The sequence below is a fragment of the Triticum urartu genome, chromosome 2A (assembly GCF_056163025.1).
Source record: "Triticum urartu cultivar PI428250 chromosome 2A, HENAU_Tu73, whole genome shotgun sequence".
NCBI lineage: Eukaryota > Viridiplantae > Streptophyta > Magnoliopsida > Poales > Poaceae > Triticum > Triticum urartu.
Genome location: NC_141874.1, coordinates 522771219 through 522788844, shown reverse-complemented (window position 1 = coordinate 522788844; position 17626 = coordinate 522771219).

The following is a 17626-nucleotide window of genomic DNA, read 5'->3' as shown; positions in this document are numbered from 1 at the left end:
CTTGATGAATGGAGAACCCAAGCTTATGAAAATGCCAAGTTGTTTAAAGAAAATGTTAAAAGATGGCATGACAAAAGGATACAAAAGCGTGAGTTTAACGTAGGTGATTATGTATTGCTATACAACTCTCATTTATGATTTTTTGCAGGAAAACTTCTCTCTAAATGGGAAGGCCCCTATGTTATCGAAGAGTGTGCCATAAAAATCAACAACTTCGAGGGCACAAATCTGAAGGTGGTAAACGGTCAAAGAATTAAACATTATATCTCAGGTAATCCCATAAATGTTGAAACCAATATTATTGAAACCGTAACCCCGGAGGAATACATAAGGGACACTTTTCGGAACGTTTCAGACCCCAAAAAGGAATAGGTATGTGGTACGGTAAGTAAACCGACTCCAAAACAATTTTTAAGGCAATATTTCTCCGTTTTGGAATAATTAGAAAAATAGAAAAATAAGTAGCAGTCCGGGAAGGACACGAGGGGCCCATGAGGGTGGTGGGCACGCCCCCTACCTCGTGAGCACCTCGTGTGCCTTCCGGACTCTGTTTTCTTGCACGTTACATATTTTGGCCGGTAGAAATTCATTATATATTCTCCCGAAGGTTTTGACTCCCGTATCACGCAAACTTCCTCTATTTTTGTTTTCGAGCTGTTGCTGCTACATACTAGAGAAAGATGTCTTCTCAAGAGTCAATCGGGGAGAGCCGGGTATCTAATCCGGCACCGGAACTAAGGGCAAACAGCGACGCTGACCACTTTGGGCCAGCAACGGAGGAGGAGATGGAGGCTGACTTGATGAGGGTAGATGCCATGGAGGATCAAGAAGTCACCTCTCGCTTCCGAGCCAGATTCACGATGGGGGAACCACAAAGCTCAGCCATTCCAAACTCGGTTATCCCTTCCAATGTTAGATTTCTTTCTTATGAAAATATGAAGAGGAGTGTCACTTGTTCTCCCGCAGCGATGCAACACCCTTGGGTGCAAGGAGCTTTAGCTGTCATAGGAAATCTTCGTAAGGAAATAATGGACCTCAAACATCAAGTCAATAAGCTCGAGGAGGAGAATCGCATCCTGAGGGGAATCGTCGCCAAGAATATTACACCGACAACGAAGAAGGAGACATAATCACATGGGTATGGGCACTCCCCTTGGCAACTGCCAAGCTTGGGGGAGGTGCCCCGGTATCGTATCACAATCACAACTCCTATCTTTACTATTTTTCTTAGCTCGATCCTATTAGTAGTATCTTGATCTAGTAGAATAAAGTTTATGGCATGATCTAGTTTTGAGTTTTGCTTTATGATCTCTCTATGTAATCGGGTCCGTGAGCTATATATAATAAATATTAGTGTTGAGTCAAGGGCTTGATTATTTTGCCATGATCTTGGGTGAATAAAAGAAAAGAGAAAAAGAATAAAAAGAAACAAAAAGTTCATATTGATCTTATTGAGAGTAATGACTTCACATAGAAAGAGTATGATGATTAAAAGTTGTTGGGAGTTGGCAGACATAGCTTTGGTCATTGTTGCAATTAATAGGAATTAATAAGGAAAGACAGGTTTTCACATATAGATATATTATCATTGACATCCTTTATGATTGGGAGCACTCATTAAAATATGACATGCTAAAGAGTTGATGTTGGATAAGGAAGACAATGTAATGAGTTATGTATTTCTTATATCTGAGATAAAGTATGTTGTCATGGATCCTCTAACTTGTTGAGCTTGCTTTTCCCCCTCATGCTAGCCAAATTCTTAGCACCAAGTAGAAATACTACTTGTGCTTCCAAATACCCTTAAACCAGTTTTGCCATGAGAGTCCACCATATCAACCTATGGATTGAGTAAGATCCTTCAAGTAAGTTGTCATCGGTGCAAAGCAATAAAAATTGCTCTAGATATGTATGATTGATTGGTGTGGGAGAAATAAGCTTTATACGATCTTGTGATGTGGAAGTAATAAAAGCGACGGACTGCATAATAAAGGTTCATATCACAAGGGGCAATATAAAGTGACGTTCTTTCGCATTGAGGTTTTATATATCCAACCATAAAATCGCATGGCAACCTCTGCTTCCCTCTGCGAAGGGCCTATCCTTTATTATTATCTTCTACCTTATGCAAGAGTCATGGTGATTTTCACCTTTTCTTTTTCATTTTATCCTTTGGCAAGCTCAGCATGTTGGAAAGAACATGATATATATATCTAATTGGATGTAGGGGAGCATGAACCATTATTGTTGACATTACCCTTGAGGTAAAAGGTTGTGGGGCAAAACTATAAGCCCCTATCTTTCTCTGTGTCCGATTAAAACTCCGTAACCACAAGTATCACGTGAGTGTTAGCAATTATGGAGGACTAAATAATAGTTGAGTATGTGGACTTGCTTTTTAGCTCTGACATAGACTCCTTCCGATGTTATGATAAATTGCAATTGCTTCAATGACTAAGATTATAGTTTGTCGGAGCCCAATAAGGTTTATGATTTATACTTTTGCATTGTGAATAGATCATCACTTGAACATAAGTAATCATATGACAAAAGCTATATATGTTGCTGCTATGAGAATAATCATGATGCCTTCATGTCCGTATTTTATTTTTATCGACGCCTCTACCACTAAACATGAGGACATATTTATTGTTATTGGCTTTTCGCTTGAGGACAAGCGAGGTCTAAGCTTGGGGAGTTGATACGACCATTTTGCATCATGCTTTTATATCGATATTTATTGCATTATGGACTGTTATTTCACTTTATGTCACAATACTTATGGCTATTCTCTCTTATTTTACAAGGTTTACATAAGGAGGGAGAATGACGGCAGCTAGAATTCTGGGCTAGAAAAGGAGCAAATATTAGAGACCTATTCTGCGCAACTCCAAAAGTCCTAAAACTCCACGGAACGTCTTAAAATGAATAAAGAAAAATCCTCGCCAATGATGAAGGCCAGGGGGCCCACACCCTTCTCACGAGGGTGGGGGCGCCCCCCTAAGGTGCGCCCCCCTACCTCGTGGGCCCCCTAGTGGCTCTCCGACGCCCATCTTCTCCTATATGAAGTCTTTCGATGAGAAAAAAATAGGAAGGAACTTTTCGGGACGAGACTCCACCGCCACGAGACGGAACCTTGGCGGATCCAATCTAGAGCTCCGGCAGAGCTGTTCTGCCGGGGATACTTCCCTCTGGGAGCGGTAAATCATCACCATCGTCATCACCAACGCTCCTCTCATCGGGAGATGGCAATCTCCATCAACATTTTCACCAACACCATCTCATCTCCAAACCCTAGTTCATCTCTTGTATCCAATTCTTGTCTCAAAGTCTGGGATTGGTGCTAGTAGGTTGCTAGTAATGTTGATTACTCCTTGTAGTTGATGCTAGTTGGTTTATTTGGTGGAATATCATATGTTCAGATCCTATATGCATATTATTTCCCCTCTGATTATGAACATGAATATGCTTTGTGAGTAATTACGTTCGTTCCTGAAGACAAGGGAGAAGTCTTGCTATGAGTAGTCATGTGAATTTGGTATTCGTTTGATATTTTGATGAGACGTATGTTGTCTAGCCTCTAGTGGTGTTATGTGAACGTTGACTACATAACACTTCACCATTATTTGGGCCTAGAGGAAGGCATTGGAAAGTAATAAGTAGATGATGGGTTGCTAGAGTGACAGAAGCTTAAACCCTAGTTTATGCGTTGCTTCGTAAGGGGCTGATTTGGATCCATATGTTTCATGCTATGGTTAGGTTTAACTTAATACTTTTGTTGTAGTTGTGGATGCTTGCAATAGAGGTTAATCATAAGTGGGATGCTTGTTCAAGTAAGAACAGCACCCAAGCACTGGTCCACCCACATATCAAATTATCAAAGTATCAAACACAAATCATATGAACGTGATGAAAACTAGCTTGACGATATGTCCTCGGGAGTGCTTTTCCTATTATAAGAGTTTGTTCTGGCTTTTCCTTTGCTACAAAAGGATTGGGCCACCTTGCTGCACTGTATTTACTTTTGTTACTTGTTGCTCGTTACAACCTATCTTATCACAAAACTTTCTGTTACCACTTATTTCAGTACTTGCAGAGAATACCTTGCTAAAAACCGCTTATCATTTCCTTCTGCTCCTCGTTGGGTTCGACACTCTTACTTATCGAAAGGACTACGATAGATCCCCTATACTTGTGGGTCATTAATACGTATTTTTATTGAATGGTGGAGCTGTCAGTTGGTGCATTTCTAAGCAGAGCGTCGTGGCGGGATCTACGTGTGAAGCAGAATATATAGCGGCTTCGGAAGCAGAAAATGAAGGAGTTCATATCCGATCTAGGTGTAATACCTAGTGCATTAGATCCAATTAAAACTTTTGTGACAATACTGGTGCAATTGCCTTGGCAAAGGAATCTAGATTTCACAGGAGAACCAAGCACATCAAGAGACGCTTCAATTCCATCCATGACCAAGTCAAGGAGGGAGACATAGAGATTTGCAAGATACATACGGATCTGAATGTTGTAGACCCATTGACTAAGCCTCTCTCACAAGCAAAACATGATCAGCACCAAGACCCCATGGGTGTTAGAATCATTACTATGTAATCTAGATTATTGACTCTAGAGCAAGTGGGAGACTGAAGGAAATATGCCCTAGAGGCAATAATAAGTTGTTATTTATATTTCCTTATATCATGATAAATCTTTATTATTCATGCTAGAATTGTATTAACCGGAAACTTAGTACATGTGTGAATACATAGACAAACAGAGTGTCCCTAGTTTGCCTCTACTTGACTAGCCGTTAATCAAAGATGGTTAAGTTTCCTAGCCATGGACATGTGTTGTCATTTTATGAACGAGATCACATCATTAGAGAATGATGTGATGGACAAGAGCCATCCATTATCTTAGCACTATGATCGTTTAGTTTATTGCTATTGCTTTCTTCATGACTTCTACATGTTCCTATGACTATGAGATTATGCAACTCCCGAATACCGTAGGAACACCTTGTGTGCTATCAAACATCACAACGTAACTGGTTTATTATAAAGATTCTCTACAGGTGTCTCCGATGGTGTTTTTTTAGTTGGCATGGATCGAGATTAGGATTTTTCACTCCGTGTTTTGGAGAGGTATCTCTGGGCCCTCTCGGTAATGCTCATAACTATAAGCCTTGCAAGCAAAGTGACTAATGAGTTAGTTGCGGGATGATGCATTACGGATATGAGTAAAGAGACTTGCCGGTAACGAGATTGAACTAGGTATGATGATACCGATGATCGAATCTCTGGCAGGTAACATACCGATGAAAAAGGGAACAACGTATGTTGTTATGCAGTTTGACCGATATTGGTTATTGACCGAAGATGAGTCTCGGTCATGTCTACATAGTTCTCGAACCCGTAGGGTCCACATGCTTAACGTTCGATGACGATTGGTATTATGAGTTTATGTGCTTTGATGTACCGAAGGTAGTTTAGAGTACCGGATGAGATCATGGACATTACGAGGAGTCTCGAAATGGTCGAGACATCAAGATTGATATACTAGAAGACTATATTCGGACATCGGAATAGTTCCGAGGTGTATTGGGTATTTTTTGGAGTACTAGGGGGTTACCAGAACCCCCCGGGGGGTTATTGGGCCTCATGGCCCTATTGGTGGAAGAGAGGAGGCAGGCCAAGGTAGGGTGCATGCCCCCCTAGCCCAAACCGAATTGGACTAGGGGGGCCGTCCCCCCTTTCCTTCTCCTCCCTCACCTCCCCCCTTCTCCTTGTTGGAATAGGAAAGGGGGTCGAATCCTACTTGGAGTAGGATTGCCCCCCCCCCCCCCCCGTGGCACGCCTCCTCCCCTTGGCCGGCCTCCTCATCCCGCCCCCTTTATATACGTGGGAGGGGGGCTCCCCAAAGGGACACCAAAGTTTCTCTTAGCCATGTGCAGTGCCCCCCTCCACAGAAACACACCTCGGTCATATCATTGTAGTGCTTGGGCGATGCCCTGCGCCCGTAACTTCATCATCATCGCCACCACGTCGTCGTGCTGACAAAACTCTCCCTCGGCCTCAACTAGATCAAGAGTTCGAGGGACGTCATCGATCTAAATGTGTGCAAATCGCAGAGGTGCCATGCGTTCGGTACTTGATCGGTTGGATCATGAAGACGTTCGACTACATCAACCACGTTACTTAACGCTTCCGCTTTCGGTCTATGAGGGTACGTAGACACACTATCCCCTCTCGTTGCTATGCATCTCCTAGATAGATCTTGCATGATCATAGGAAATTTTTGGAAATACTGCGTTCCCAAACAAAAACTCCATATGAGATACTCACCGGTAACAAGCCCAACCTCAAGTACTTTCGCGTGTTCAGGTGTAAGTGTTTCATTCTCAATAAAGGTGTTCGTTTGTCTAAATTTGAGGCTAGAGCTCATGAGGGCGTATTTGTTGGTTATGATACAAACTCTCATGCTTACCGTGTCCTCAATAAGTCCATGGGACTTATTGAGGAGATGTGTAACGTGGACTTTGATGAGAATAACGGCTCCCAAGTGGAGCAAAGTGGTACTTGTGATGTAGGTGATGAAATTCCTCCCCAAGCCATAAGAAGAATGGGTGTTGGTTTTATCCTACCCATTGAGGAATCCCTTATGGCCGAAGGAGAAGGACAATGTTCCACTCAAGTGGAACCATCACCAACCCAAGACCCGAACGTTTCCGAAGAAGAAAGTGAAGGACCTCAACCTCATGAACAAGATCAAGGGCAAGATCAACCTCAAGATGGTGTTGAACCTCCAAGTGATGCCCAAGGTCAAGTTCTCACCTCCGAGCAAGCTCAAGATCAAGAACGAGCTCAAGACGACGCTCAAGATGATCAAGTTACCGCTCCTCAACTCACTCCTCAGGAGGAATTGGAGTGTCGTGCCGCCAAGACTGCATCCAAGCTCACTACCAAGGGTCATCTCATGATGAATGTGCTTGGAATCTTAAGAAAGGGGGTAAGCACTCAGAGACAATTAGCAAACTATTGTGAACATCACGCGTTTGTTTCTTGTGTTGAACCCTGATACGTCCATTTTGCATCAAGCTTTTATATCGATATTTATTGCATTATGGGCTGTTATTACACATTATGTCACAATACTTATGCCTCTTCTCTCTTATTTTACAAGGTTTATATGAAGAGGGAGAATGCCGGCAGCTGGGATTCTAGGCCAGAAAAGGAGCAAATATTAGAGACCTATTCTGCACAGCTCCAAAAGTCCTGAAACTTTGCGAAAATCCTTTTTGGAATTAATAAAAAATACTGAGCGGAGAAAGTTCTAGAGGGGGGCCACCCCCTGGCTACAAGGGTGGGGGCGCGCCCTACCCCCTGGGCGCGCCCCCCTGCCTGGTGGGCCCCCTAGTGGCCCTCCGATGCCCATCTTCTGCTATATGAGGTCTTTCGTCCGAGAAAAAATCATAAGCTAGCTCACGAGACGAAACTCCGCCACCACGAGGCGGAACCTTGGCGGAACCAATCTAGGGCTCCGGCAGAGCTGTTCTACCGGGGAAACTTCCCTCCGGGAGGGGGAAATCATCACCGTCGTCATCACCAACGATCCTCTCATCGGGAGGGGGTCAATCTCCATCAACATCTTCACCAGCACCATCTCCTCTCAAACCCTAGTTCATCTCTTGTATCCAATCTTTGTATCCAAACCTCAGATTGGTACCTATGGGTTGCTAGTAGTGTTGATTACTCCTTGTAGTTAATGCTAGTTGGTTTACTTGGTGGAACATCATATGTTCAGATCCAATATGCATATTAATACCCCTCTGATTATGAACATGAATATGCTTTGTGAGTAGTTACGTTTGTTCCTGAGAACATGGGAGAAGTCTTGCTATTAGTAGTCATGTGAATTTGGTATTCGTTCGATATTTTGATGAGATGTATGTTGTCATCCCTCTAGTGGTGTCATGTGAGCATCGACTACATGACACTTCACCATTGTTTGGGCCTACAGGGAGGCATTGGGAAGTAATAAGTAGATGATGGGTTGCTAGAGTGATAGAAGCTTAAACCCTAGTTTATACGTTGCTTCGTAAGGGGCTGATTTGGATCCATATGTTTCATGCTATGGTTCGGTTCACCTTAATACTTATGTTGTAGTTGCGGATGCTTGCAATGGGGGTTAATCATAAGTGGGATGCTTGTCCAAGTAAGGACAGTAGCAAAGCACCGGTCCACCCACATACCAAATTATCAAAGTACCGAACATGAATCATATGAATGTGATGAAAACTAGCTTGACGATAATTCCCATGTGTCCTCGGGAGCGTTTTCCTTCATATAAGAGTTTGTCCAGGCTTGTCCTTTGCTATAAAAAGGATTGGGCCATCTTGCTGCACCTTATTTACTTTTATTACTTGCTACTCGTTACAAATTACCTTATCACAAAACTATCTATTACCGATAATTTCAGTGCTTGCAGAGAATTCCTTACTGAAAACTGCTTATCACTTCCTTCTGCTTCTCGTTGGGTTCGACACTCTTACTTATCGAAAAGGCTACAATAGATCCCCTACACTTGTGGGTCATCAAGACTCTTTTTTGGCGCCGTTGCTGGGGAGTGAAGCGCCTTTGGTAGGTGGAATTTGGTAAGGAAAAATTTATATAGTGTGCTGAAATTTACTGTCACTTGTTACTATGGAACATAATTCTTTGAGGGGCTTGTTTGGGGTATCTTCACCCCGACCAGTAGAGCAAAGAGTTGCTCCTCAACCTACTGAACCTACTGAAAATGTTTACTTTGAAATTCCTTTGGGTATGATAGAGAAACTGCTAGCTAATCCTTTTGCAGGAGATGGAACATTGCATCCCGATTTACACTTAATCTATGTGGATGAAGTTTGTGGATTATTTAAGCTTGCAGGTATGCCCGAGGATGTTATCAAGAAGAAGGTCTTCCCTTTATCTTTGAAGGGAGAGGCATTGACATGGTATAGGCTATGTGATGATATGTGATCATGGTACTACAAGTGATTGAAATTGGAATTTCATCACAAGTTTTATCCTATGCATCTTGTTCATCGTGATCGTAATTATATATATAATTTTTGTCCTCACGAAGGAGAAAGCATTGCTCAAGCTTGGGGGAGGCTTAAGTAAATGTTATATTCATGCCCCAATCATGATCTCTCAAAAGAAATGATTATTCAAAAAGTTTATGCTCGGCTTTCTCTCAGAAATCGCTCCATGCTCGATACTTCTTGTACTGGATCTTTTATGATGAAGACTATTGAATTCAAATGGGATTTAATGGAAAGAATTAAACGCAACTCTAAAGATTGGGACCTCGACGAAGGTAAGGATTCATGTATAAAACCTAAGTTTGATTGTGTTAAATCTTTTATGGATACTGATGCTTTCCGTGAATTTAGCACTAAATATGGACTTGACTCTGAGATAGTAGCTTCTTTCTGTCAATCCTTTGCTACTCATGTTGGTCTCCCTAAGGATAAGTGGTTCAAATATAATTCTCCCATTGAAGTAAAAGTAGTTGCACCTATTAAAGTTGAAGAAAAGACTGTCACTTATGATGATCCTGTTGTTCCTGTTGCTTATATTGAGAAACCACCTTTCCCTCTTAGAACAAAGAATCATGCTAAAGCTTCAACTGTGGTCAACAAAAGTAATATTAAGACACCTAAACCCCCTGAGAAAATTAAATTTGAACCTAGTATTGCTATGGTTAAAGATCTCTTGGCCGATAATATTGATGGGCATGTTATTTACTTCTGCAATGAAGCTGCTAGAATTGCTAGACCTGATGCTAAAAATAAACATAGACCTGTTGTAGGCATGCCTGTTATTTCTGTTAAAATAGGAGATCATTGTTATCATGGCTTATGTGGTATGGGTGCTAGTGCAAGTGCAATACCTCATTCCTTATACAAAGAAATTATGCATGATATTGCACCTGCTGAGATAGAAGATATCGATGTTACCATTAAACTCGCCAATAGAGATAGTATTTCACCGATTGGGATTGTTAGAGATGTTGAAGTATTGTGTGGGAAGGTTAAATATCCTGCTGATTTTCTTGTTCTTGGTTCCCCACAAGATAGCTTTTGTCCCATTATATTTGATAGACCCTTCTTGAATATTGTTAATGCTAAGATAGACTGCAATAAGGATAATGTTTCTGTTGGTTTAGGGGATATGTCTCATGAGTTAGTAGACAACCCCGTGATGAGGAATTGCCTAGTAAAGATGAAATTATTGGTCTTGCTTCTATTGTCGTGCCTCCTACTGATCCTTTAGAACAATATTTGCTAGACCATGAAAATGATATGTTTATGAATGAAAGAAGGGAAATAGATGAAGTATTCTTTAAATAGGGACCTATTCTGAAACACAACTTGCCTGTTGAAATCCTAGGGGATCCTCCTCCACCCAAGGGTGATCCCGTGTTTGAGCTTAAACCATTGTCTGATACTCTTAAATATACTTATCTTGATGAAAAGAAGATATATACTGTTATTATTAGTGCTAACCTTTTAGAGCATGAAGAAGAGAAATTATTGAAAACTATGAAGAACCACCGTGCTGCTATTGGATATACTCTTGATGATCTTAAGGGCATTAGTCTCGCTCTATGTCAACACCAAATAAAATTGGAGAAAGATGCCAAACCAGTTATTGATCACCAACAACGGCTAAAGCCTGAGATGAAAGAAGTGGTAAGAAAGGAAATACTAAAGCTCCTTGAGGCAGGTATAATTTATCCCGTTGCTGATAGTCAGTGGGTAAGTCCTGCCCATTGTGTCCCTAAGAAGGGAGGTATTACTGTCGTTCCTAATGATAAAGATGAATTGATACCGCAAAGAATTATTACAGGTTATAGGATGGTAATTGATTTCCGCAAATTAAATAAAACTACTAAAAAGGATCATTACCCTTTGCCTTTCATTGATCAAATGCTAGAAAGATTATCCAAACATACACATTTTTGCTTTCTAGACGGTTACTCTGGTTTCTCTTAAATACCTGTGTCAGCTGATGATCAAGAAAAGACTACTTTTACTTGCCCTTTCGGTACCTTTGCTTATAGATGTATGCATTTTGGTTTATGTAATTCACCTGCTACCTTTCAAAGATGCATGATGGATATATTCTTTGACTTTTGTGAAAAGAGTTGTGATGTTTTCATGGATGATTTCTTTGTTTATGGATCCTCTTTTGATGATGGCTTGAGCAACCTTGACCGAGTTTTGCAGAGATGCGAAGAAACTAACCTTGTCTTGAATTGGGAGAAGTGCCACTTTATGGTTAATGAAGGTATTGTCTTCGGGCATAAAATTTCTTAAAGATGTATTGAAGTTCACAAAGCTAAGGTTGATGCTATTGAAAAGATGTCGTGTCCCAAGGACATCAAAGGTATAAGAAGTTTCCTTAGTCATGCCGGTTTTTATAGGAGGTTCATTAAGGACTTCTCTAAAATTTCTCGGCCTGTGACTAACCTATTACGAAAAGATATTCCTTTTGTCTTTGACGATGATTGTGTATAAGCAATTGAAATACTTAAGAAAGCTTTGATTTCTGCACCTATTGTTTAGCCACCTGATTGGAATTTACCCTTTGAAATATGTGTGATGCTAGTGATTATGCTGTAGGGGCTGTTCTAGGACAAAGAGTTGATTAAAAATTAAATGTTATTCAATATGCTAGTAAAACTCTAGACAATGTCCAGAGAAATTATGCTACCACGGAAAAAGAATTCTTAGCAGTTGTATTTGCTTGTGATAAGTACAAACCTTATATTGTTGATTCTAAAGTAACTATTCACACTGATCATGCTGCTATTAAATATCTTATGGAAAAGAAAGATGCTAAACCTAGAATTATTAGATGGGTTCTCCTGCTACAAGAATTTGATTTGCATATTATTGATAGAAAGGGAGCTGAGAACCCCGTTGCAGACAACTTGTCTAGGTTAGAAAATGTTCTTGATGACCCACTACCCATTGATGATAGCTTTCCTGATGAACAATTAAATGTCATAAATGCTTCTCGTACTGCTCCATGGTACGCTGATTATGTTAATTACATTGTTGCTAAATTTATACCACCTAGTTTCACATACCAGCAAAAGAAAAAGTTCTTCTATGATTTAAGAAATTATTTTTGGGATGACCCACACATTTATAAAGAAGGAGTAGATGGTGTTATTAGACATTGTGTACCTGAGCATGAACATGAACAGATCCTACGTAAGTGTCACTCCGAGGCTTATGGAGGACACCACGCTGGAGATAGAACTGCACAAGGTATTGCAATCCGGTTTTTATTGGCCTACTCTCTTCAAAGATGCCTGTAAGTTTGTCTTGTCTTGTGATGAATGTCAAAGAATTGGTAATATTAGTAGACGTCAAGAAATGCCTATGAATTATTCACTTGTTATTAAACCATTTGATGTTTGGGGCTTTGATTATATGGGGCCTTTCCCTTCCTCTAATGGGTATACACATATTTTAGTTGTTGTTGATTATGTTACTAAGTTGGTAGAAGCTATTCCAACTAGTAGTGCTGATCATAACACCTCTATTATGATGCTTAAAGAAGTTATTTTTCCGAGGTTTGGAGTCCCTAGATATTTAATTACCGATGGTGGTTCACATTTTATTCATGGTTCCTTTTGTAAAATGCTTGCTAAGTATGATGTTAATCATGGAATTGCATCCTCATATCACCCATAGTCTAGTGGTCAAGTAGAACTTAGCAATAGAGAGATTAAATTAATTTTGCAAAAGATTGTTAATAGATCTAGAAAGAATTGGTCCAAGAAACTTGATGATGCATTATGGGCTTATAGAACTGCATACATAAATCCTATGGGTATGTCTCCGTATAAAATGGTTTATGGTAAAGCATGTCACTTACCTCTTGAATTAGAACATAAGGCATATTGGGCTATTGAAGAGCTCAACTATGACTTCAAACTTGCCGGTGAGAAGAGGCTTTTTGGCATTAGCTCACTTGATGAATGGAGAATCCAGGCTTATGAAAATGCTAAGCTGTTTAAAGAAAAAGTTGAAAGATGGCATGACAAAAGGATACAAAAGCGTGAGTTTAATGTAGGTTATTATGTATTGCTATACAATTCTTGTTTAAGATTTTTTGCAGGCAAACTTCTCTCTAAATGGGAAGGTCCTTATGTTATCGAGGAGGTCTATCATTCCAGTGCCATAAAATCAACAACTTCGAAGGCACAAATCCGAAGGTGGTAAACGGTCAAATAGTCAAACATTATATCTCAGGTAATCCCATAAATGTTGAAACCAATATTATTGAAACCGTAACCCCGGAGGAATACATAAGGGATACTTTCCGAAACGTTTCAGACTCCTAAAAGGAATAGGTACGTGGTACGGTAAGTAAACCGACTCCAAAACAGTTCTAATGGCAATTTTTCTCCGTTTTGGAATATTTAAGAAAATAGGAAAATAAGAAGCAAACCGGAAAGGAGATGAGGCTTCCACGAGGGTGGAGGGCGCGCCCCCTGCCTCCTGGGCACCTCCTGTGCTCTCCTGGGCACCTCCTGTGCTCTCCGGACTCCTGCCCCATCAAGCGAGCCCCCAAATAAATAGGGTATTTGAAGATGCGAGTCACAAACAAAGTTATGACAAGGAACTTTTTCCCAAACAACTTTGTGCCAAAAAGTATAATGCTTGGTCGAAACGAACAAAATTTAAAACTGATAGTTTTTGAGCATGAAAGCGACTTAGCTAGTTAATGTGCTCGATGTTGATGACGCGGGCCGAGATTGTGGCGGGATGAGATCCCAGCCCCCAAGCCGGTCCCGAGATGTCCAAGTAAAGAACTCGGCTTGATGAAGTGGTGATACAGCATAGTCGATGGGCAAGGTGAAAACCCCAGTCCGACCGCGGCGATGGAGCAGGCCGATAGTGTGACACCGAAGCCCCCAGCGTGTGTTAATGAAGTGATGACGAAGCCCCCGGTCAGCCGAAGTGACGTGGTACATCGGTACGCCACGGAGACAGCGCTGCCCGGATTATCTACCTGTGCACAGAAAATAGTGCAAGCCGGAGATAATAGGAATAATAAAAAAATTATTGCATAATCAATAATTTATGCAAAGTTAGTAATAAAAGAAATATGGCTTGTGCGCCAAACACTCGATGTGGTAGAGCTCTCTCGGTGATGCCGAAGTCCCCGAGGCAACCGAACACGTTGGTATGGCAACACGACCAACAAGGTGATCACGCAAGCCGATTTACGCTGATTAGGATGACAGCGTCGGCTTGCCGAAGAGACCATGTGACGCAGTCGAAGTCGATCACCTACACACATAAAATAGTGCGGTCCAAAAAGGATAATTGCATTTCGCAAAAATAATTTATTAAAAGAGATGTGGCCTGGCGCCGAAGTCATGTCGATGCAGGGCATCGGCGTGACGTGGTGAAGGCATGGCCAAGCCCGAATTCGCAGGCAGGTCTGAGTTCCAGATGCGGCATTCGCTGAACTGTATACGAAAACTGACCGAACCAGCACACGGATGTTGTTAATGCGGCCACCATTTGATAAACTGTATATAGATGATGAAACAAAGCGGAGTAATAATTCCTTGGGAAAAATAAACCCAAGCAAGAAAAAAAATACTAGGATTAATAGCACCTGGTTTATCTGTTGTAGCAATCTGGAGAAAGGTTACTCCCAAAATTGGGGCTCGATCCGCACACCCATTGCCTGATGGGTGATGAAGCGGTGGCATGGCGATGCTAGCAAAGGTTGGCTCGCCGAGCAAAAGCTCGTGGTCCAGCTAATGTGATGAAGCTGGTCGGCTGGTGACGCCGGAGTCTCCGAAGTAAGTTGATGAAGAGATGGTGAAGCCCTCAGTCTAGCCGAGGAGACGGAGCAGGTCGGTAAAGAGACATTGCAGCTGTCGTGTCAGCTGAGGTGTTGAAGCAGTTCGGCGTGATGGACATCGGCTGAAGAAGCAACAGTGCGGCCATGCCGACGCAGGTCGTAACTTGTGACGTGGTCAATGCCGGCTTGATGAAGTGACCATGCGGCAATGCCTGTGTTCTCGCTCCGTGTATTCCGTGGGGTGGCGATGTTGGTGATGATTTATCCTTGGTGATCGGAACTCTTGTTCGCTCACCGAGATGATGATCTGAAGTAGTTGAGCTCGGCTCAAAAGGCGACGACGTGTCTAGCGCAGGTCGGTAGCCGTGGAGCAGTATTGCCGGACTGGTTTGACACCAGTATGATAGTGAAGATTACCTCAGAGGAGGCTTAAAATTTTATGGGCACGTGTTTGAAAACAACATACAATACCCTAGGAGAAAATTCCTTTAAGAAGGATGTCCCATATCACGTTCATAAAGAAACATGAATTCGGGTCGGATCCGTATTCGCGCAGAAAACAGACCCGAAAAGTGATGCACTAATCGGAAGGTTCCCGAAGTTTGGACGGTAGGATCGAGCTAAAATTTTGAGGGGTGTTAGATATAGGAATTCTACAGCCGATCAACGGTTGGATCTTCCAAAGGACGTCCAAGCTAGGTGCTGGAGACCACGCCCTAAACTCATCCAGATTCCTGTCTAGATCTGACAGGGCTCCGGTATATCGTAGATTGTCGGAGATTCTTCCATCAGAAGTCGACGAAATTTTGCATGGTTGTTGTAGACCCAATTCTACACAATTCCAAAAAAGGGATCGTCAAAGCGATACTCTAAAAGGTGGGGGCAGCGGATACAAGTTCGCTGTTCGGAAAAACAGCACGGTCGCCCAAGGGCAATGTTGACGTTGAGCCCCCGAGCTCCATGGATGATTCCTCCATGATCTTGATAGAGATTGGAGTTGATGTTGATGAAAGCCCTCGTCCGAACATGACAATCGGAGATGGAGCATGGTTCTCAGTTGAGCCAAGGTGACCAATCGAGCCGGCGACGAAGATGCCGGCGTTGCAGTTAACCTGCAGACGAGCCATTGATCCTTTTGCCGATCACACAGCGGGACTCTCAATGAAAGCACTAATGTCAGTGTCAAAACCGGCGGATCTCGGGTAGGGGGTCCCAAACTGTGCGTCCAAGGCAGATGGTAACAGGAAGCAGGGGACACGATGTTTACCCAGGTTCGGGCCCTCTTGATGGAGGTAATACCCTACGTCCTTCTTGATTGTTCTTGATGATATGAGTATTACAAGAGTTGATCTACCACGAGATCATAGAGGCTAAACCTAGAAGCTAGCCTATGGTATGATTGTTTGTATATAACTATTGACTAGCCTGGCCTCGGTTTATATAATGCACCAGAGGCCTAGGATAACAAGAGTCCTAGCCGAATACGCCGGTGGGGAGAAGTCCTTGTCTTGATCGCCAAGTCTTGTGGAATCTTCCTTGTATGCGGCAGCTGTCCGAACTGGCCCATGAGTATACGGCCATGGGGGTCCTCGGCCCAATCTAACAGATCGAGAGATGACGTGGTGAGTACCCCTTAGTCCAGGACACCGTTAGTTAGGTTTACCTTAATACTTCTATTGTAATTGCGGATGCTTGCAATGGGGGTTAATCATAAGTGGGATGCTTGTCCAAGTAAGGATAGTACCCAAGCACCGGTCCACCCACATATCAAATTATCAAAGTACCGAACGTGAATCATATGAACGTGATGAAAACTAGTTTGACGATAATTCCCATGTGTCCTTGGGAGCGCTTTCCTTCATATAAGAGTTTTTCCAGGCTTGTGCTTTGCTATAAAAAGGATTGGGCCATCTTGCTGGACCTTATTTACTTTTATTACTTACTACTCATTACAAATTACCTTATCACAAAACTATCTGTTACCGATAATTTCTGTGCTTGCAGAGAATACCTTACTGAAAACTGCTTATCATTTCCTTATGCTCCTCGTTGGGTTCGACACTCTTACTTATCAAAAAGGCTACGATAGATCCCCTACACTTGTGGGTCATTAAACCCCAAAAGGTCTATGAGGCGCTCGAGGATCCAGATTGGCTTAATGACATGCATGAAGAACTCAACAATTTCGAGCACGACAAGGTGTGGAGATTGGTGCCAAGGCCAACGCGGAATCATAATGTCATTTGGAACCAAGTGGATATTAAAGAACAAGCAAGATGCTCATGGGATTATCGTTTGTAACAAGACTCGGTTGGTAGCACAAGGCTACTCCCAAGTCGAGGGTATCGACTACGGTGAAACCTTTGCTCCTGTTTCTCACCTTGAATCCATTCATTTGTTGATTGCTTATGCTTATCATCATAACTTTAAGTTGCAACAAATGGATCTGAAGTGTCCTTTTCTTAATGGTCCTATTAATGAGTTGGTGTATGTCAAACAACCCGCGGGGTTCGAGGATCCCTATTTCCCCGATCATGTGTACCAGCTCGATAAGGCGCTATATGGCCTTAAACAAGCCCCACATGCATGGTATGACCACCTTACCAAGTTGTTGCAAGATCGTGGGTTCGAAATTGGGAAAATCGACCCATTCTTTTTACCAAGAAGGTCAAAGGGGAGTTGTTTGTATGCAACTATATATTGATGATATTATCTTTGGTTCCTGACGGTGTCCTGGACTAAGG